Raw genomic sequence first — 23,289 nt, forward strand, 5'->3', positions numbered from 1 at the left:
TCAAAGTCACATATTTTCGTGCAAAAGTGTACATTTTACCATATTCATAATCCAGTTTTTGTCTATTGAATTTATGTGCTTTCTGTATTTTGATCTTATCTTCCTGTTTTGTAATTCGTTCTTCCATTTTACCTAATAACTGTTGCACTTCTTCCTGGTTGGATATTTTCTCCAATTCGTTCATCAAAACCTCTATAATCGTGATCTGTTCATCCATGCATTATTTTGCTTGAGTAAGAGGAGTGTCCATGAGTTTAACGGAACAGATATATATATATACATATAGATATATATATATATATATATATATATATATATATATATATATATATATATATATATATATATATTCACTGAAAAAAACAAAGGTTACATGGACGTTATAGTTAGGTTCAGAATTTACTCGTACAAAACCGTTACGAGCTTATGACCTCGTATATTACATTACTCATGACATGGTCAGTGACATCACTGATGACATCTCATTTGACATCACTAATGACATCACTGATTACACCATCCAGTGAGTATAAGTGGTTGTATTGATGTGTGAGTGGGTGTGTGAGTGTGTCTATGGGTGAATGAGTGGTTGAATCATTTGCTGTTTGGGAGACTGAATGGATGTGTAAGTTGCTGTGTAGGTGAGCAAGTTATTGCATAAGCAGCTGCATTTCAATTAGTTAGTGGGTCTGTGGGTGGCTGCATGTGTGAGTGTGTGGGAGTCAAAGTGGTTGTCTGGGTAAGTGAACGGGTGTCACTCTATTGGTGAGTGACTTGGTGTGTCACTTGCTGTATGGATGAGTCAGTGAGTGTCTGAATGGCTATATGTATAACTGAGTGGCTGTGTCAGTGACTGTGTGGGAGAGTCAGTGGATGTGTGAGTGGCTGTATCTTAAACTGAGTGGGTGAGTCAGTTTTTATATAGGATAGTGAGTGGCTGTGTGAATGGCTGTATTGGTGATTGAATGGGTATGTGGCGCATGTTCATGTGAATGAGCTGGTGTGTGAATAGTTGTATAGTTGAGTGATTGCGTGTGTAAGTGACTGTAATAATGAGTCAGTGACTATGGGGGTCATTCTAACATTGGTGGGCGGCGGCAGCCGCCATGCGGCCGCAATAACGCAGCCCCCATTCCAACATTCCCGCCGGCCCAGCAGGAATTTGGCCGCAACACAGGAGCCGGCTCCTAATGGAGCCGGCGGTGTTGCGGCGGTGCGACAGGTGCAGTTGCACCCGTCGCGCTTTTCACTGTCTGCCATGCAGACAGTGAAAAGCAGGCCGGGGCCCTGTTAGGGGGCCCCTGCACTGCCCATGCCAGTGGACCCAGGACACCCCTTACCGCCAGCCTCTTCCTGGCGGTGTAAACCGCCAGAAACAGGCTGGCGGTAAGGGGGTGATAATCCCCAGGGCAACGCTGCTTGCTGCGCTGGCCTGGCGGATTATCACCGCCATGGGAAAATCGGCAGGACACCGCCGTCCCCGGAGGTGCGACTGTGGCTTTACCACCGCTGTCAGAATGGGAAATGAAGCACCGCCAGCCTGTTGGCGGTGCTTCCGTCATTCTTGCCCTGGCGGTCCAAGACAGCCAGGGTCAGAATGACCCCCTATGTCAGTGACTGTATGAGCGAGTGGGTCAGTGTGTCAGGTCAGTGTTTCTACAGCTGATTAACTGGATGTGTCATTAGAATAGTGATCTAAAAATGGGCTGCATGAGTGGGTGTGTCAGTGTGTGTATGGCTGTATAAATGGGTGTGTGAGTAACTGTATGGGTCTGTGACTACCTCAGTTAGTAGTGTATGGGTGAGTGAGTGGTTGTGTCAGTGAGTAGATGTGCCTGTATGGGCATATGTTTTTGTATCAGCAAATGAGTGGGTGTATGCTTGTTTGTGTGGATGATGTCATCAGTGATGTCATATGAGATGTAATCAGTGATGTCAGCAGTGATGTCACTGACCATATCATGAGTGATTGTAATGTGTGAGGTCATAAGCAGTACTTTATTGGAGCATAAGTTATAGTTAGCTCAGGTAACTATTACTGCTGATTTTTTATGGTTGTGTAAGAGTATATAATAGGTGTCTAATTCAGAACCTAACTATAATGTCCATGTGACCTTTGTTTTTTTTCAGTAAATTTCTATTTTTTTTCATTCTATTTCCTAACTATAACGTCCCTGTAACCTTTGTTTTTATTCAGTGAATTCCTATGGTTTTTTAACCTATAGTAATTTTAATTACTATACGTTAATCCAACCACCGCCGCACACAGCCTTTGGAAATGTGCGGCGGCGGTTGGCAGTAGGACCAACCCCCCTATAAGCACCCAACATTGCACTATGCAATGCCTTCTCCTGTGCGCAGTAGGTGTTGCCCGCAAGGGCTGGCCTGCAGCCATTGCCTGCGGTCAACCCGCCTTACCACTCAACCCAAATGTTGTACACAGCCCTTTGCATATGCACAGCACCCCTCTGTGGGTGTGAAAATAGGTTTGAGAGGCTGTATCTGGGGTAAGAGTGTTTGTCAGAGTGTCTGTCTCGATGTGAGAGTGTGTACATCTGTGTTTTAGTGGGTGCCTCAGTATGTGTGTGGTCTGTGAGTGGGTGCACATCAGGGTGTCAGTGAGTGTGTGAGTGGGTGCGTGACGGTCTGAGTGTGTGTGTGAGTGAGTGTGTAACTGTCTGAGTGTGTCTGAGTGGGTGCAGAAGGGTCTGACTGGGGTTGTGAGTGAGTGCATAAAGGTCTGAGTGGGTCTGTGAGTGGCTGCATGAGTATCTGAGTGGGTGTGAGATTGTCTGAGTGGGTCTGTGGGGGGGTGCGTGTCTGAGTGGGTGTGTGTGAGAATTGATTGAAAGAGAGAGAGAAAGAAAGTGAGTGGGAGAGAGTTGGAGTTTTTAAGACTTTGATGTCTGATATACTTAGAATGAGTATTTGTCTCCAATTTAAAATTTAAAATAAAAAAAATTATTTGTTTTTTTTAACAATATAACAAAAACAAAATGGAAATGAGGCCAGATTGATTTGAACCCCCATTGCTTAGTTTGAAGGTCTGTGACCTTCACACTAAGCTCTGTGGGTTTAGCCCTTTGTAGGCTTTCATATTATTTATGTAAGATAAAAATGATCAAAAGCCCTTTAGGTGCATCTGGCACCATGGGGGAAGCCTTAAGGGCTCCCCCGCGGTCCCTATATATATATATATATATATTTTTTTTTTAACGTTCTTTATGGGCTATGTGGGACTGCAAGCTCCCCCTGCAGTCCTTACTTTTTTGTTTTTTTTTGTTTTTGTTTATAAAAAGCCCTTTGGGACTAACTGGCCCTGCAAGGGAAGCCTTAAGGCATCCCTTACTGTGCTATTGCTTCAGCACGGAGCTGCTTTGACAACAGCTATGTGCTTGCTGAAGCATTTCATTTCTGTCCCCTGCACATGTGCAGAGGTCAGAGATGAAACTTTGGATTTTGACAGCGGGACTGCTTTAAAGGTCCTGCAGTCAAAACCCGAAGCGTTTGCTGTGGCTTGACTGCAGCATCAGCACGGCAGCCAAGCCACAGCAAACAGCTATGTCCTGGGGTTTTGCATCACTGGGACATAGCAGCAGCCGGCCCTAGGGGGTGGCGCTCCCCAGGGCCATCAGAGGCTCCATGAGGCGGGCCACGTGGCCCCCCTCCAACAGGACATAGCCCCAGGGGGTGACAATCCCCGGGCATGGGGGTCACATAGGGACCCCCTTTCATTTTATTATACTTTGCCCCGGGGGGTGGTGGTTCCCGGGCAATGGGGGGCCATCGCCCCCCCCTATTTATTAAGTTGAAAGGCCAGGGGAGGTGGCGGTCCCCAGCAGCGGGGAAGCCACGCCCCCCCCACGTAGACAAAAATGGTAGCCCTGGGGTGGTGGCAGTCCCAAGGGCAGCAGGTGGGCTGTAGACCCCACCCCTCATATAAAAAAATAAAAGCTCCAGGGAGGCGGTAGTCCTCGGTACTGTGGGGAGGCCGGGAGGCCCACCTACACTAGACGTTTTATGCCCCAGGACATGGCACACCTGTGGGCCTATAAAAAAAAAAATGCGTGTCCCAAGATGGCTTCCAACACTTCCTGGTTTGAAGTGTTGTCAGCCAATCAGAGCTGCGCATTTCCCTGCACAAGTTTGTCTTTATTTGTGAATACTTTGCGGCCAGAGATATACAATTTGGATTTCCCCAAATTTCTCAAAAAAATACTGAACGGATTTACACCAAATAACCAAAAGCGTGATCTGCGTACCAAGAGCTAGCTTTCTGCCGAATTCGGTGTAATTCTATTCAAATGGTTCAACCTGTAGTTGTGTCTAAAAAATCATATGGAAATTAAAATGCCAAAAGCAACCTTTTTTCAGCCTCCTTTTTCTCGGTCCCCGCTTGAAGGATCACCCCAAAACTTTCCATGCACAACAAGCATCACCGTGACACTTTTTTTTTTTTTAATTTTGTTAAGATTCGTTAAACGGTGCCAAAGATAAAGGCAAGTCAAAAAACACTTTACCTATAGAAACTAGGTCAGAACTATAACTACATAGTGGATAGTGGTGACCGCCACTAGCTAATGAAACAAAATATATATATACACACACACACACACATATATTTATATATATATATATATATATATATATTTATATATATATATATATATATATATATATATATATATATATATATATATATATATATCTTATGCTGCACAATTAATACTTAACTATGCAACATTAACAGAGCCATGCTACCTGGTCTGATTATTATGCAGCAGGTTTGGGGGGCAGCCACAGGTGTAACATGTTATATTATTTACTGATAATTCCAATGGCCTTGCTTCTTCAACTCCCTACTCAGTTCTACTACCCTAAGTCCAAGTGTAGGTTTATAGGCTTAGGATGATAGTCTCTGGCAGATGAGGCACACACGGTGGGTAACAGATATCAAATATGCCATATTACAGTAGACAGTGCATAGAATACACATAATGTACTGAAATGCAGCAAATGGTTGGCAGTGGTTTAGCTATAGAAATGCTGGGTGTCACTAAGCATGAACTACTCTTTTGCTTAATCACATTTATTGATGGGAGGAAAAAAATTGGAACCATCTGTCCGTAATGGAAGCCATGAAATATAACTTCACTTGGGCAGAGAAATGTGTCACAAACATCACATGCTGAAATACAATGTACTTTTTTAGATAGGCTGAAACAAAAAGAGAAATGATGAAGTGATGTACTAGTAGATGACTGAGTGTGCACTGAGAAACACACCTTGTCTTCAGATTCTGCATTGCAGATCTCCGTCTTGCCTCTGCGCCACAGCAGGCGCACATTATTTCACCACCTGTACTGCAGCGCCAAATTAAACTGATCTGCAGTTTGAGGTTGCAAAATGCTGAGGGCAAGACCTGGACTCTGGAGGTGATGGATGCGATATCTTCCTCAATTAACAAATACAATATTGTCAATAAGAAAGCAAGGTGGCACCACTAGTCCCTGCCACCACATGGACTTCTCCCCATCCCTCAACCAGCTTGGGCTCCTCCTACGTCCCTGCTCTTGCTAAGGAACTGCTGGTTGTCTATGCACCTAGAGAATAACATTTTAGATACCAGATTAGCCACTCACATATTTATTTTGCCTAAGGTACAACAGCAATACTTCACCACAGTTAAATTAGCTAACTATCAGTATCTTTTTGTATTGAAAGTAATCACTTTTGGAGATTTAATAACATCATTTTAAAAACCAGGTAGTCACTGAGTCAACCATAAACCTTTTTCTCCTAATTGAGGGATAATAAGGGAAGTGCATAAGGACAGGAAAGGATAAGGGGTAGAATGGTATGCAAAGGAAATATGGCATTAGTTGTGGTATCTCATTCCTGCCAAGCTGCAGTGTAATGGAAATTGCTAGTATAAGAGAACATTGGGGTCGATGATGACTCTATCTTTGCCCCTTTACTTTTTGACTGCTTGATCAAGCAAACCACAAACATGTTTGGTGACTAGAGTACTTGGGCCTGACTACGATCTCTTTCTGTTACCAAAAATCTTTTCTCCTCTCAGTACTGCACAACAAGACATGTAAAAGAGGAGAGAGGAGAAGCTTATGAAAAGAGGGAGTGTAAAAAAGCTACAGACTGGAGAAAGTCAGGTCTGGAAACAGGAAATCTAGAAAGCACTGCATAATGCAGGGATAACAAACAACATCCAATCGGAGATGAAAAATATAGCAAGTATACACAAATGCATAATTTTAGTAGTGGGATTAGAAAGTAAGAAGTTAGAAACATGACTTCTTAGGGGGCAGCAGAACCATCTGTCACAGCCGCAGAGCTGGTGGTGGTTGCCACAATCACACCCGCTGTGGCACTGGTGGTGGTGGCAGCTGGCCCAGGTGCCCTCTTACCCTTGCGTGTTTATGAAAGAAAGAAGATAAAAAACAATGAATGGTGATAATCTGTACAAAGATGTGATGACAGGCACAGCATTCTACTTTTTAAATCAGTTAGCTTGTTTCATAATGCTAAATGTAAAAAAATAACATTTTTAGACTATTCATGCATTGCAAGAATGATCTTTGGTTCTTCGCCTCCTCTTCATGAACCACGTAGGTCCCCCTTTGCTTACTGCACATCAGAGAGATTAGGACTATGAACTATATAAAGCCACAGAGAAGAACACACGTTATGCAACAACCAAGTTATACCACCATTGTAGGACTGAGTGACATGATGAGCTGATGATCATGCCTTAAATCAGTCCAAGCAAGCGCCTGCCTAGCTTACACTGGAATAGAATCCTAACTTCCTGCACCCTCCCCATCAGAGTGGCACCATGCACCACTACTGCATCAAGGGTTTATGTTGGCCTTGACCTCTAAGGATTGTTTTGTGCAGGGAGGTGTCCCTTCCTGCACAAAACAATGCAGGGTGCTGTGCAATGTAATATGGCACTCTTGCACCATCATGGCACAAAGGTGCCTGAATTATCTCTCTAGGCAGTACTCAGTGTGCCAACGCATAGAGACAGCGAGAATGAGACATCTTAATAAATAAATGTCACATTCCTCCTCTCTCCCTTTGATGCAGTGCAGTAATTTGTCTTTCTGCCCTGCACACAATTTTGATAACTCTGAGCTTCAGGCACTAAGGGGCATATTTATACTTCTTTTGCACCGAATTTGCATCTTTTTTTACGCAAATTAGGTGCAAAACTAACACCATATTTATACTTAGCGCTAGCCCCATCTAGCGCCAAAGTTATAAAGTTAAAGTCATTTTTTGGACATGGAATACTAACTTGCATCAATGAGGTGCAAGGTAGGCGTTCCTGTGCAAAAAATGACTCTATCCTCATCCTCGGACCCACACCCTCTGCCTGGGACGACTCCTGGTGGCCCACCGCACTAGGAACCCCGCCGACACCATCCGACCACGCTCGCAACCGGGGCTTCATCCTCGACTCCTCCCTCACCCTGTCTAAACAGGTCAACGCAGTTTCCTCCTCCTGCTACAACACACTCTGCATGCTCCGCAGAATCTACAAGTGGATCCCGACAGAAACAAGAAGAACAGTGACACAGTCCCTCGTCAGCAGAAGGCTGGACTATGGCAACACACTCTATACAGGCATCCCAGCAAAAGACCTACTACGCCTCCAACGTATCCAAAACGCCTCCGCCCGGCTGATCCTCAACGTACCCCGCCACAGCCACATCTCCCACCACCTGGGAAACCTTCACTGGCTCCACGTGGACAAAAGGATCACTTTCAAGCTTCTTACCACGCTCACAAAGCGCTCCACGACACCGGACCAGCCTACCTAAACAAAAGACTCAGCTTCTACACCCCCACACGTCAGCTCCGCTCCACTAACCTCGCCTTCGCCGTCGTCCCCCGCATCCGAAGTAAGACCTCCAGCGGCAGATCCTTCTCATACCTCGCCGCCAAAACCTGGAACACCCTCCCCACCAACCTGCGACAGACTCAAGACCTACTCACCTTCAGAAGACTCCTCAAGACCTGGCTCTTTGACCAGTAACACCAGCTCTCCCCCCCCCAAACGCCTTGAAACCCTCACGGGTACGTAGCGCGCTTTATAAATTCAATGATTGATCTATGGCCTCAGCGCCATATTTATCCCCAGTCTAAAATCACACACGGGGGAAGGGTCAAATAATGGTGCAAAGCTTGCTTGGTTCAGGGCAGGTGTTAGGAGACCTGTGGGCCTATTTCCATGGTGGAACACCATGGAATCATCCCACAGGTGCCCTCCCCAGGCCCCAGGAACACCTCCACCTACACCAGAGGGACAGCAGAGGATGGTGGACTCCATCCCTGGTAAGTATAGGTAAGTACAGGTAGGTATTCTTTTTTTAAAATGCCATTGGGGGCCCTGAAATGGCCCCCCTACATGGCACTTGGTGCAATGGCCATGCCCAAGGGATCCTAGTCCCCCCTGTGTGGCCATTAGGGTGGTGGGCATGACTCCTGTCTTTTCTAAGACAGGTGTCAAGTGGTATGGATGGTTTGGCATCAGAAAATGACGCTAGGCTGTGTTTTTTTTGCCTAACATCTTTTTTTGGTGAAAAAAACACTTCTCTTTTACCGCCACCCCCACCTGGTTAATGTCTTTTTTTTTAATGCTAGCCTACCCTTTGCGCCTGCTTGCACCATTCATAAATATGGTGCTTCGCTGGCGCACAAGAATGGTGCAAGCCGGTGCAAAATGATATGATGCAAAATTGCGTTAGTGCACTTTTCCACCAAAAAGTATAAATATGCCCCTTAAACTCTCAGCACTGTATTGAAGAAAACCTGGCATACTATTATTACATCATTTCATGTTTCCAAAGACAGTGGATTCAATGGCAAGCACACTCTATCACTAAAAGTGCCTTTATTTAGGTGAGTGGCATACACTAACATTTAAAAACCTCTTGCATGAACATTGCACCACACTCATAATTAAAATGTCCTTTTTGCACCAACGGACACATGAGGCCACTGGCTGCAATCATTGCTGCAAAAAATATATTTATATATTTTTATCTATATTATATATAATATATATATTAAATATATAAAGTACACAATTAATTTAATACACACATGTAATTTACATTTTATAATAAATGAGCACATTGACATTACATATGAATATGCTATATATATATACATATATATTTATATATATATATATTTATACATATTTAGATATATAAATACATATATATATATATACTTACATTATTCGTGAATATTGAATATGCACAATTATTATTAACAGGTTTAACGGCTTAAATTATATTTATTTTTCTAAATAGACAAGTTAATATTCATAAGTAGTCAATGTGTACACACACACACACACACACATACATACATATATATTCACTGAAAAAAACAAATGATACAGGGACATTATAGTTAATTTGATATTGTACCCGTAGATAACAGAAGTTATAGTTATACTTATAGTCAGTGCTTTAAATGGAAAAATAGAAGTGCAGGTACTCTATACCAGAGTACCTGCTTGTTTCTGAGAAGTGCCGGTACTCTCCAATTAAAAGTATTACGTTTTTCTTGAGATGTGCCGGTACTCTCCCTCTCAAAATAAAAAAGTGCCGGTACTCAGTACCGGAGAGTACCGGCCCATTTAAAGCACTGCTAATAGTTATACTTATGTTAAGAAACTATCCCTCGTTGCCTAAAGTTACTTTCTGGCCTGAGTTATAGTTTCTTTAGGTAGGTATAACAGCTATATATAACAGCAAAATTAATTATATAGATCCTCATGTAGATCCCGGTGGAAGGGATTACTCTGTCACAAACGTGATGGATATCCCGTCAACCAAAATCTAAATCTCATTCTATCCTATGGGATTTAAATTTCAGCAGATGTGATATCCATCACCGTTGTGACAGAGTAACCCATCTATTGAGTTCTAAATCAAGGCCTTAATTTATTTTATTTATTTTGTGAAAGAACATATTAGTCATTTCTAGTGTCAATATAATTTTTAAGAACATGTATATTACCCTCCACATATGTCACTCCTCACATGTCATCAATAAATATCATGTGGTTATGAATAGGTTCACTTTTGTTTTCTTCTTTTTTCATAATTATTTTGTCTGTGGAAATATGGATTTCATGGTAGGAACCATCATAATAAATGTTTGTTTCTACTGATCATCGTGTTATCAGGTTGTGTTGCTGGTTGGGCAAATACTAAAGCAACAAAGCTGTTTAAAACTTAATGCACTATAAGTCGCATGACGTTTTCTGACATTTGGTACTCAATCATTATATTTTGATTTGTTATATTTAATGGTGAGTATAGGTTGGATTACATTACATAATGAGATAAGTTTTCATTGACTTTTGGGCATTTCAAAATGGCTACTGCTTTTTAACTGAATGTTAATGTCATTTTGTCTGTCTTCACTGTTTAGTTACTTGATTATTTAATGTGGGTGAGTGTTCAACTTCGTGACCTGTGAGAAAGCCTACGGCAAAAACACATTATGAGGAGCCATTTTTTGAATAATAAAAAAACTGCAGTAACCATGAGTGTCTGACTGTTTCTGTTTGCTTGTATGTTTCTATCTATCTATCTACCCCCGCCTTTCTCTGCTTGCTGACAGTAGGTGGGGGAGGGTGTCACTGCACCCAGACAATGAGTGAGGCCAACCTTTGCCACACTGATGATGGGGCGGGGCTTCACCCCTGCCTGACTGCATTGCTCACAGCGAGTGTGGTTGGTGCCTCCTGCCTCTGCTGCCATGATGAGGAAGGAACATTGGAGTTCAAATAATACATTGTACATATCAAGTGCATATTCGGTGTGCTTGTTCACTCCTGGCTGTAAATGTATCCCACGAAGATATTAGCAGTGTTCCTTTCTGAGGTATGATGTAAGTGACTCTATCTGCCATGATATTTGTGACTATTAGGATTGTATAATAATTGAAATGTTGTAATAATTATATTTTGAGTTGTACTAATGTTTAAAAGTTCATTATATTTGTTTCACATTTTATGCTCAAATAATTGATAATGTTTTATTTTGTAGAGATGTTTTCCTGTTGGAAAAAAAGTTTGTCATTTTAAAGTATTTGAAATATAGTTTTAGGGTTTAGGTTATGGTATTTTTACTTGTAAATGTTTGTTTTTCAACTGTGTAATATAGAAAGCCAAATTTTGGATTTTCATCTTCTTTTTGAGTTTGCACAATTGTTGTATTCTATACTAGGAAATATGAATAGAAAGTATTGGATTCATTTTTGCATTTGTTTAAAGTGTGGCTGTTTCTATAATTTAGTTATTAATAATGAAGTTAATGTTACAGTTTAAGATAGGATTTCTTTAATTTATAGTTGGATTCTTCCTTTTGTCTGTTCTCAATCTGACAGACTGTACCTTTCTTCGAGTCTTGGTCCTTTTCCTGCTAATTGATGCATGTTTTGTTTCCTTCTTATAAATTATTATAGTATAACCCAATTGCTGGGGCATGTGCTTCTTGTCAATGGGTGCCCTGGTGTACCCACTAATACGTTAGAGGTCACAGGGCGAGCCCTAGGGTGACCACAACTGGCTCCTTGCATGCACACATCCTGGGTGCTGTGGGCACCCACAATTATTACACAGAAAGTTACTTTTTGATATTCATTTAGGACTTACTACAGAAATTCTATTATTCGGGAATTAACAGCAATTTGGAGTGTTACCGTGTTCAATAATCATGACATGCATAGTATTTCTTTTATTTCCTTTATATTTCTTTTAGAATTTCCTTTACATGTCTTTTGGAAAATATATCTGTTTTATTTTGTTCGAGTAAATGTACTGTTGCAAGGAATAACTATTGTTGCAGATGTTGTGTTGTGTTGATAGGGTAAATAAATCTAATTATTTTAATGTATTCTGTAACATTTTACACCATTTTAAATTTGTAGTGTAATGTAAATTAAATGTAGTTTCATTTATTTTTTCACACCTTTGATGTTGCAAATACTGTTTTCTATATATTTGACGATATTTTGTATTTCTTTATTTCTGTTGCGATATCAGGGTATCTGTTCTCTATTGTACAGCAATATTATTGTAGTAGATATTTGTGTTTTTCTTGTTTAAGTAAAGAGTAAAATAGAGTATTTTTCATACCAATAATTTTGCTGATATTTGTGTAAATGGATGTTGTCGTGGTTGATATTGTGTCATATAACCCCTTCTAATGCCCTTCAAAAACATTTAGGGCCATATGTGTAGGCAAGTTACGCAGCACCGCCTAGCAAGTCACCTTGCTGCACTGTGCTGCATCACAGGGTAAGGCCTTAAAAGAATACAGCACATTCCTACCTTTGTCCCTGCGCTAGCACTGTTTTGGCAGCCTAGTGCCAATGCAGGCACCCTTGCACCGTGGCATAAGGGTGCCTCTGTTTTAAGAAGAATTGTTTTTGTGCAGGAAGGGACACCTTCTTGAACAAAAACAATGCCCTTGTGCATTTTCCTCTTTCTATGTGTGCTGCATTCCTCAGCACACATTGAAAGATGAACAAAAGAGGAGAAATAAAGATATTTCTTTTCTTTACTCCTCACCCAGTTAGGCGTATCATTTTGGCCCATTCTCAGGTCTACCACTTTTGGAAAATCTAGAAATGCATCAAAACCCAAGAATCTTGTGTGTGAACACCCATGCAGCACCCATGGAATGTCTCCACTGGACAGAGTAATGCCACACAGCGATTTGGGCTATGTTGCTTTACTCCTGATTTATGGAGCCACTCAGGGCCATGCAAGGTGGCCTTGTGTGACTTCATAAATCAAATTTTGGGCTTGCGTGACTCTTGCACTACATTGCATGGTGCAAAAGTGACACAATAGGGCTCATGAATATGTCCCAAATTAGATTTCAAATAATCCTACACCAGTAGGAAATTCAGTGTGAATAACATGAATACCAGAATAACAATTGTTATGGTAATACAGATCTGGCATGTGAAGGTTAATAAGGGCAATTATTTGAGAATTACATTCGCATCAGCCCTAAGCTGTGTTATTAATAGTAACATTTTAACTTTCCACAATTAGGTGGGGGCTGTTCCCAATGCAATCACACTAGTGGTATAAATACCAAATGAAGAGTGGGCAAAGGAAATATGACACCAATATTTGGGGCAATAAATGAAATAGCTCCACATAGGTATGCCACAATATGCTCCAAAAGTAGTTGTAGGTGTTACAAATGGCAAATCGTCCAATTCAGTGATGCCCTAACGTAACTCTGTTGGGCCCTATGAAGACAGTCACTGCTGCCTTAGCGCAGAGACGAGTGCTGAGTGCTGTTTTATGCATCTGCTGTGCGTAAGTTCAATTCATTTAACCAAATAATTCGAAAAGTTAGAGCTTCATTTTCAGACAGCACAGCTCACAAACAGAAAGAGACAAACCTTGCTCACTGATCTCCAAGCTGTACTTTATTTTGAAAACTAGATGAAACTGGAGTGGGTGTAGAACACAGCTCTTTGTTTTTGGTTTGTTTTTCAAACTTCTACTGCAAAAATTGAATTGCTACAAAACGTTTAGCACTGTCACTTGCTCTTTGGCTCAAACACATAAAAGGTGATAAAAGGAATTCTTGCAATTTGTTTGACTACTGACAATCACTCGGGATTTCACCTCAACCCATCGTTCCTTCACTCACTATGGCATTTCAGTTTGGACTCAGCAATTTTCAAATCAGTCTTGACCCTGCTCCAATAGAAACAGCCCAGCCAGAAGTGCCATGCCAGGTCCTCTCTGAACCAGGATTAAGGTAAAAAAAGCGATGAGGCACTGCAGCTATAATTAATAAAACACTACTGACTGTTCAAATACAGACTTCCCACACTACTTAGACTTTGGCAGGTCCTCCATTCTTTGCATACTTACATATTCCCCACCACGGTACATGACAACATCGTCTCAAGAGTTTTCCAGGCTTTTTTGTGCTTCATTAACGGAGCACTCACAATTTGTACTGATTGGTGACTTCAACTGTTGGGTGTATGATTTCAAAACTGGCTCTAAATATCATGATTTTGTAGTACTCATACCTTCACTTTATTTTAAACAGCACATTTCAGTTTCTACACATGAATAGGGCCACATCCCCCTATATTTATTGTGGACCTATAATTTTGACATTTCTGATTTAAATGTACACCCTTGAATCTGGTCAGTTCACTATCTGGTTAGGGTTAATATAATGATGAAGGGGATCAAAACAGCCCATAAGAGAGAAGTCATGACTTGTCATAAATGACATCAGTCTTTTTTTAAACTTGTTTTTATTTAGCTGTTGCAGACAGTACATATGAACAACATAATCGAGAGGTCGGGGTCTCATTTGCGAGTCATAGCGATCCAGTATGGTCTTCAATCATTATAATCAGTGACAACAAATGAAGAGTCAGCTTTGGGAGGACCGGAAACCCACTAGAGTAGTCACTGCAGTTCAAATATCCAACCATACAGCCCCAAATCAAAGCACGAAGTCAATGCATAAAGCTGCAATTGCACTGTTTTTGAGTATGTCCCTTAATGATAACCAAAACGTCTAAACCTATTCGTCAATAAATGACATCAGGTTAATTTGGAGCTAATAAAAAACACCCTTGATGAAAGTATACCTAATGTGACCGAAGTAGTAGAGCGTGCTGAACAGGAATATGTATAATGGCTAACTCATGCCTGCGATTTACGTCTTTCAAATTAACCAGCAGATTACAACACAGGAAAAACTGGTGCCTTGGTTTTCCCAATAAATAAAAGACGCCAAATTATCCTTCAGATGCCCGGCACATTGCTGTTGCAGGTATTATGATGGCAACAGTACAAATAAGTTAAAAAAGGGATTTGCAGAATACACAAATCTACGAAAAAGAGTATAATCAGGTTCCCACTCTGATCCATGCCGTTATAAAATTGCAAATACTTTCATCAAGAAACCTTTATGCAGCCTACTCAACAAATCCCTTGACCAGGGCATTGTCTTCACCACAGTAATTAGACTTCTAAAAAACAAGGCAATGACCTAACATCTTGAAAAAATATGGACCCATATTGCTGCTCCCGTACCCAGCAAAAATAATGGAAGCGCACGCGGAGCAGGAGGTCTGCAATCGTCCCCAATCATCTATGTTTTTTTACATCTTTTACAAGCAGGCTTCTATCCACTGCATTGCTGCAAAACGTGTTAGCAAGGGTATTCTCCAGGGATCTTCCCTATCACTCCATCTGTTCTATATATATGCCAAATATTTGATGCAGGAATTGGCATCTACCAAATGTAAGTTATACAACTGTGCGGCAGATTCCCTGCTCCTACTTCTCTCTTCTAGAACAGGCATAGGGCCTTGATTTTGAGTTTGGTGGCAAAAGAAAATTTTTATACAGCTGGAGTTAATGCTGAATTCGAGGGGAAGCTGCTAAATTCGTGGGGAAGCTACCAACCAAATTAGATGAATAACATGGGCAGGCTATTCAAGCCGCAAATTCTGCTCCTTTAGATTTAGCATTTTTCCAACAATTTGGTGGAAATTTCATTTCAACTAATTTCTAAATCAGGCCCTTGTAATTCTTAAGGTAATATTCCTTACAATTAGCTTTCAGTCTACCCACTATGCTATTTACCTGCTGTTGCTTTAACCTAAGAGCATAACATGAATTAAAGAACTTACCTCTTATATTATGCTATGTTCTGTTCTGTTATGTTGTTATGTTATGTTACTTTGGCCCTCACTACGACCCTGGCAGTCGGTGATAAAGTGGCGGTAACACCGCCAACAGGCTGGCGATAAGTACCGCCAAAATATGACCATGGTGGTTAGATCTCCGAAAGACAGCCAATGTTCCACACTGACCACCAGAGTGGAAACAACAGTCACCACGGCGGTAGCCGCCTACAGCCAGGTGGAAGACAAAGTTCTGCCCATCATATTATGACATGGCAATCCGCCACCTTTTCTGTGGTGGTACCAACGCCATCAAAAGCCTGGTGGAAACACTGCACAGAAGTGAAAGGACTCACCAATACCCAAAGGAGACCCAGGGAAGAACCACACCGCCATGGAACCTGAACTGCATGTATTTCCGATGATCTTCTACGTTATGCTCCACACAAACACCAACGCCCGCGAAGAAGACGACGGTGAGTACAGCCACCTAGCGCACAAGGGAGGGTGGGAGGAAAATGAGAGTGAAACGCACAACACACACCCAATACACACACCATACACACACCAGACCCACAACCAGCTGCACAGAAAACAATTTATCCCCGTAAATCGTCTGAATAAAGCAAGGACAACAGGAATTGACGAACGTGATTGTAATAAGATCACCGCAACATTAATTATACGTTTTCCCAATGCAACAGATATGTACAGGCTCCTTCCCTTTCAGTATGTGTGGCCTGGAATCATTTCCACCATGAGTAGGTGCTGATGGAACTGGGCCCGTGGACTGTTTGGCTGAGGTGCTTGGCTGGGTTCTTGATACCCTGGCCATACGTTCAGGACAGGGGGAGGGGTAGGGAAGAGGTCAATGGTGGAAAGGAAAATAATTTTACAGACATTAGGGCAGGAAGAGGCAGAAGTAATGGGAGTGGAGGGTGAGGGAGTGGTTGTTGAAGGTGTTTGCTGGATTTGGGTGCAGGTGCCTGGATTGTATGCTGTTGTGAGGTGGTTGGCTGTTGGCTGTTTGAGTGCTTACGTTTGTGTACTTTAGGAGGGGGAGCAGACACAGTGGGAGAGGACACAGGGGATGTGTGCATGGCTGTTGTGGAGGTGTCTGCCAGTGAGGTGTTTGTTCTGCTTGGTTTGGTGATGATGCAGGTAGTGGATGATGATGTAGTGCATGCAGGTGTAAGTGTGGACGTAACTGGGTGGGAGGAGTAGGAAGAGGGGGAGACAGTGGACATAGTGGATGTTGTTGTGTCTGCAACTGAATGGTGTTTGTGTGAGTGCCTGTGGGAGGAAGTGTGGTGCTTGTGTTTGCCTGTGACACTCTTGGGTATTGTCTTGAGTGCATGCTCATCTGGCTGTGTCCTTGCAATGGGTTGGGGTTGAGGAGAATGGAACTAGGAAGTGGAAGTTGGAGAGAGGACAGTTGAAACAGGGACAATGGCTGCCATCAGAGAGGAGGCCAGAGCCTGGCTTGATCTCTGTTGGGCAGCCAATCCACTGTGAATACCCTCCAGGAATGCATTAGCTTGTTGCATCTGGGCTGCCAGCCCCTGTATGGCATTCACAATGGCTGACTGCCCTACAGAGATGGCTCTCAGGAGGTCAATAGACTCCTCATTCAGGGCAGCAGGGCCAACTGGGGCAGGGCCTGAGGTATCTGGGGCAAAGGAAATGCCCACCCTCCTGGGTGAGCAGGCACAGGCAACTCGCTGAGGGGCTGCTGGGAGAGCGGTGCTAGTACAGGGGTGGGGGCTGTACCTGTAGCTGGGGTGGTCAAAGAGGTGCCTGCCACCACCAGGGAGCTCCCATCGGAGTATAGTATTGTCCCCTCCATTCTCTGCCGTGGTGCTCCCCTCACCCTCTGTCCCACTGGTGCCCTCAGCGTCAGTGGACTCTGCCTCCAGGTTCCTGTGGTGTGCAGCTCCCTCCGTTGTCGGTGCCTCTCCTCCTCCACCTGATGATGCTAATGCATATAAGGACAGGATGATGAAACAAGAAAGGAGGTGAGAGAGACAAAGGATACACTGGGTCAATTATTGCACCAACACCACTATTGGCGTACACAGCCCACTCACACATAGGGAACATGCCTTCACACTATGCATTGTACTACCAGTGTGTTAGAAATGGGGTATTTGGTTGGCCATCAGGTTACCCCCTGTCCAAGCAAGGACCCTCACTCTTGTTAGGGTAAAGGAGAATCACCCTCAGCTAACCCCCACTCACCCCTTGATAGCTTGGCATGGGCAGGCAGGCTTAACTTCAGAGTGCTAGGTGTAAAGTATTTGTATCAACACACACAGAAACTTAATGAAAACACTACAAAATGACACAACACAGGTTTAGAAAAATAGAAAATATTTATCTAAACAAAACACAACCAAAACGACAAAAATCCAACATACACAAGTCAAGTAATTAATTAAAAAGCAAAGAGTCTTAAATCCTTTTGTAAACAGGTAAAACACTGTTAGCATTGAAAAATACCTGGGTAGTGTAAAAATAAAACACACGGCGAGTGTGCGTCGAAAAAGGTAAGCAGTGTGTTGATTTCTCACCCACAAGTGAGATCATGCATCATTTCTCCTCCTCCGGTCGGGCCAGCGTGCATCGTTGTTCCTCCCTGCAGGGGGAGCGATGCGTCGAGCGGGCAGCACTCAGGTCTGGGCAGGCGTTGTGTAATTTTTCAGCACCCAGCAAGGTGTGGGTAGAAAATCCTGCTGCATGGTAATAGCAAAAATATGCAAGGAGGGGTGGCAACATTACCAGCCTCCGTCAGCGATGCGGTGCATCGTTTCTCCAGTCGCGAGCATCGATCTTCCAGCCACACTTCAAGTGCTGAGTTGATTTCAGCCGTGGAGCCAGCGGTGTGTCGTTTCTTCAGCCGCTCTCGGAGGTTGCGTCGGCAATTTCCCTGCACAGCGGTCTCTGCATGGATTTTCAAGCTTGGTCTGCCAGCTCCACCTGTCAAGGCCCCAGGAACTGGATAGGGCACCACTTGGCAGGGCAGGAGTCTCAGCAGAGAGTACAGATGCTGACAGGGGAAGTCTTTGTTGGCCCTGAGACTTCAACAACAGGAGGCAAGCTCAGGACAAGCCCTTAGAGATTTCTTCACAAGCGGGTATACACAACAACGTTCAGTCTTTGTCCCTTTTACCAGACAAAAGCAGCAACTGAAGGATAGCTCCACAAAGCACAGTCACAGGCAGGGCAGCACTTCTCCTCAGCTCTTCTCCAGGCAGAGGTTCCTCCTGATGTCCAGAAGTGATCTAAAGTCTGTGATTTTGGGTGCACTTCTTATACCCAATTTCTCCTTTGAAGTTGGCCTACTTCAAGGTAAAGTCTCTCTTGAATGTGAAATCCTGCCTTGCCCAGGCCAGGCCCCAGACACACACCAGGGGGTTGGAGACTTCATTGTGTGAGGGCAGGCACAGCCCTTTCAGATGTAAGTGACCACTCCTCCCCTCCCTCCTAGCACAGATGGTTCATCAGGATATGCAGGCTACACCCCAGCTCCCTTTGTGTCACTGTCTAGAGAGAGGTGCAAACAGCCCAACTGTCAAACTGACCCAAACACGGAATCCACAAACAGGCAGAGTCACAGAATGGTTTAAGCAAGAAAATGCCCACTTTCTAAAAGTGGCATTTTCAAACACACAATCTCAAAAACCCAAACTTCACATGTCTATCTGCTCCCAAAGGAAATCTACGCTTTAATCATTTTTAAAGGTAGCCCCCATGTTAATCTATGAGAGGGATAGGCCTTGCAACAGTGACAACTGAATTGGGAAGTATTTCACTGTCAGGACATATAAAACACATTAGTATATGTCCTACCTTAAACATACACTGCACCCTGCCCATGAGGCTACCTAGGGCCTACCTAAGGGGTGTCTTACATGTAAGAAAAGGGAAGGTTAAGGCCTGGCAACGTAGGTACACTTGGCAAGTCAAATTGGCGGTTTAAAACTGCACACACAGACACTGCAGTGGCAGGTCAGAAACATGATTACAGGGCTACTAATGTGGGTGGCACAATCAGTGCTGCAGGCCCACTTTTTAGCATTTGATTTACAGGCCCTGGGCACCTCTAGTGCACTGTACTAAGGACTTACCAGTAAATTAAATATTCCTAGCATGGATAAGCCAATCAACAATACAATTTACACAGAGAGCATATGCACTTTAGCACTGGTTTGCAGTGGTAAAGTGATCAGAGTTCAAAAGCCAACAACAACAGGTCAGAAAAAAATGGGAGTCAGGAGGCAAAAAGATTGGGGATGATCCTGCATAAGGAAAAAAGTCCAACACAGTGATATTGCTAGCCAACAAAGCATGAGGAAGAGCACACACTGCCAACTGTAGGACACCTGGAACCCACGCAGCCCTGACCAGTAGTGGATGCTAACAAGCTAGGTAGGCAGTATTTCCCCTTCAGACCCTTAGCCACCAGAGGACCTATGCTGCTATGTCTGGCCTGGCCTAGGGACACCCACTGACACACAACCACCACCCGGATACCACCCCACGAGGCATACGTTGTAATGATAGCCACTGTACTTACCTCCTTGTGGCTGCTGTGTTGCCCTCAGGTGCCCATCCAACTCTGGATAGGCCACTGCCAGTATGCAGGCCATCAGGAGGATCAGGGTTCGATGGCACCCCTTTCTCGTTGGGAGGCCTTCCCCAGCTGGGCCTCTGAGGTCTTCCGTGACCAGTGTCTCAGGTCCTCCCACCGTTTGTGACAGTGGGTGCTTTGCCTGCTATAGACCCCCAGGGTCTGTACCTCCTTGGCGATGGCACGCCATATACCCTTCTATTGATGGGTGCTGACCTGCAGAGGCAATACAGACAGGAGAACACCATTAGACAAACAGTCCAGTCAGTTATGCAAATGGCCCACCATGCCCAGCATTCAATGTGTACCCAGCCAGGAGGATATCCCTCCCCCTTACATGATGCCTTCACACACACCTCCATACATGCAAGGCACCAGCATCGTGCCCACAGTGTACTCACCAGTTGGTCTGGGGACCCATCCAGCAGACCGTACTGGGGTAGGACCACAACCACCAGTCTCTCCAACTCCTCCGAAATCAAGGCTGTGGCCCTTTCCCCAGTCACACGGGCTGTGGTAGGTGCAAACCGTCACCGCCGGTAGAGATCCCCACTGGCCACTGTACTCCATAGGGCCTAATTTTAACCAATAAGGAATTGCACAGCCGTTCCCACCCTCCTACCGCCAAGGCACACAACGTCAGCGGGATTACCTCACTTCCACCTGTCCCTCCACACAGGACAGGTGGATGCCATTTCAGGGGTGGAACAGGCCTATGGAATAATGCTGCATCACAGAAGAAATAGTCACATACTGTACATATCACAGTGTGTATACAGATTTCAAACTCCTATTGTGGCTCCATTGTTCAGTTTGTGACAGGCTCTTCACTCTTTTGTCCCTTAGATTCCTACCACTGCGGATGAATAGGAGATGGGGACATACCCCAGTGTACAAACCCCTGGTGGACTTGGCTACACTGGAGGACAGGCACATAATACTCACCTATAGACTGGACAAGGCCACAATCACATAGCTGTGTGCAGAATTGGAGCCAGACCTGAAATCTGCTATCCGTCACCCCACTGGGATCCCCGCCTCTTGTGCAAGTTCTATCAGTGTTCCATTTCCTGGAAACTGGTTCTTTCCAAGTGACTGTGGGCTTGGCAGCTGGAATGTCACAGCAACTTTTCTCAATAGTGTTGACAAGAGTGGTGTCTGCCCTGATAAAACACATTGTATTTCCACAGGTTGAGGATTTGGCCACCGTGAAGGTCGAGTTTTATGCAATGAAACATAGCCCCAATATAGTTGGGGCAATTGACGGAACACATATTGAATTTGTCACCCCGCCAGAATGAACAGGTGTTCAGGAATCATAAGAGTTTCCACTCTATGAATATGCAGATGGTGTGCTTGGTGGACCAGTATATCTCCCACGTCAATGCTAAGTATCCCGGGTCGGTCATGATGCTTTTGTCCTGAGGAATAGCAGCATCCCAAATGTGATGGGCCAACTACAGAGGCACAGGGAGTGGCTAATAGGGGAGCCCTAGTTCCCATCCAGTATATGTTGGTGTATGGGTATGGTGTTGGCCATATAGGATAGTGTGTGGCTAAATGTTGTCCCTCAATATTTGCAGGTGACTCTGTTTACCCAAATCTATCATGGCTGCTAACCCCTGTGAGAAATGCCAGGACAAGGGCAAAAGAACCTTATATTTAGGCACATGGGTGAACCAGAAGGATAATTGAGAGAACCTTTAGCCTCCTGAAGGCCAGGTTCCGGTGCCTCCATCTAACAGGTGGATCCCTGTGCTACTCACCCAAGAAGGCCTGCCAGGTAGTAGTGGCATGCTGCATGTTGCACAACCTGGCCCACAGACGCAATGTCCCTTTTCTGCAGGACGAGGAGACTGGCGATGCCCCTGTGGCAGCAGTTGACCCTGTGGACAGTGAGGATGAGGAGGATGAGGATGAGGACAACAGAACAACTTTAATCTGTCAGTACTTCCAATGACTCACAGGTGAGACAGTGTAACTTTCCATTTCATTGACTTTGCTTGTATTCTGTGTGACATTGGCATGCTGGTATTTTCCAATTCGATGCCTACTTACTGTTCCCTCTGGCTATTCATTTTGCAGGTGTTGGTGATATGACAAATACTCCTGGTGTGATCACAACAGCCAGCTACAGATCATTAATTCTATGTTCATTCTATGTACAGTTCATTTGCACTGGTTGTACCTGTTTCAATCAATACATATTTGAAATACATGACACACTCGAAATCGATTTTTTTATCAAAGGGTGTTTATTGAAGTGCTAACGTATAGGGGGAAAGTGCAATGGGATGGGGTGATGATGGAGGAAAGTCCACGGTATTGTTCCAGTCTGTTTGTAGCAGGTGCATTGTCCAAGGGGACATAGGAAGGGGAGCAATGGCAATTGAAGGTGGACAGGGTGACTGAGTGGGACACAAGGGGGACAATCAGGAGAGTCTAATTTCCTGGCGGGGGTCTTGGCAAGTGTCTCTGACTTCTGTCTAGATTGCAGGGAACGTTTGCGGGGTGGTTCACCTTCTGCAGGGGGAGGGGTGCTGGTAGCCTGTGAGTCCTGTGGCGGGCCTCCTGGCCACTTGCAGCAGCGGAAGTGGAAGGCTGGTCAGATGACTGGCTAGTGACAGGGGCCGGCTGGTGTGAGACTGCCTCCCTCATAATGTTAGCCATGTCTGCCAGCAACCCTGCTATGAAGATCAGGGTGTTGTTGATGGCCTGAAGTCCTCCCTGATCCCCTGCAGCCGCCTGTTCTTCTGCACATTGTCCAGGATCTGGCTCATCGTGTCGTGGAAATGTTAGTAGGCTCCCAGGATCTTGGATAGTCAGTTCCCTGGGCCTGTCCTCCCCCTGGCGCACAGGAGCTCTCCCATTGTCCCTGGTGGCCTGTGCCTCTGTCCCCTGAACCGTGTACCCACTGCCAC

This window comes from Pleurodeles waltl, chromosome 11, assembly GCF_031143425.1.
Source record: "Pleurodeles waltl isolate 20211129_DDA chromosome 11, aPleWal1.hap1.20221129, whole genome shotgun sequence".
NCBI classification, from domain to species: Eukaryota; Metazoa; Chordata; class Amphibia; order Caudata; family Salamandridae; genus Pleurodeles; species Pleurodeles waltl.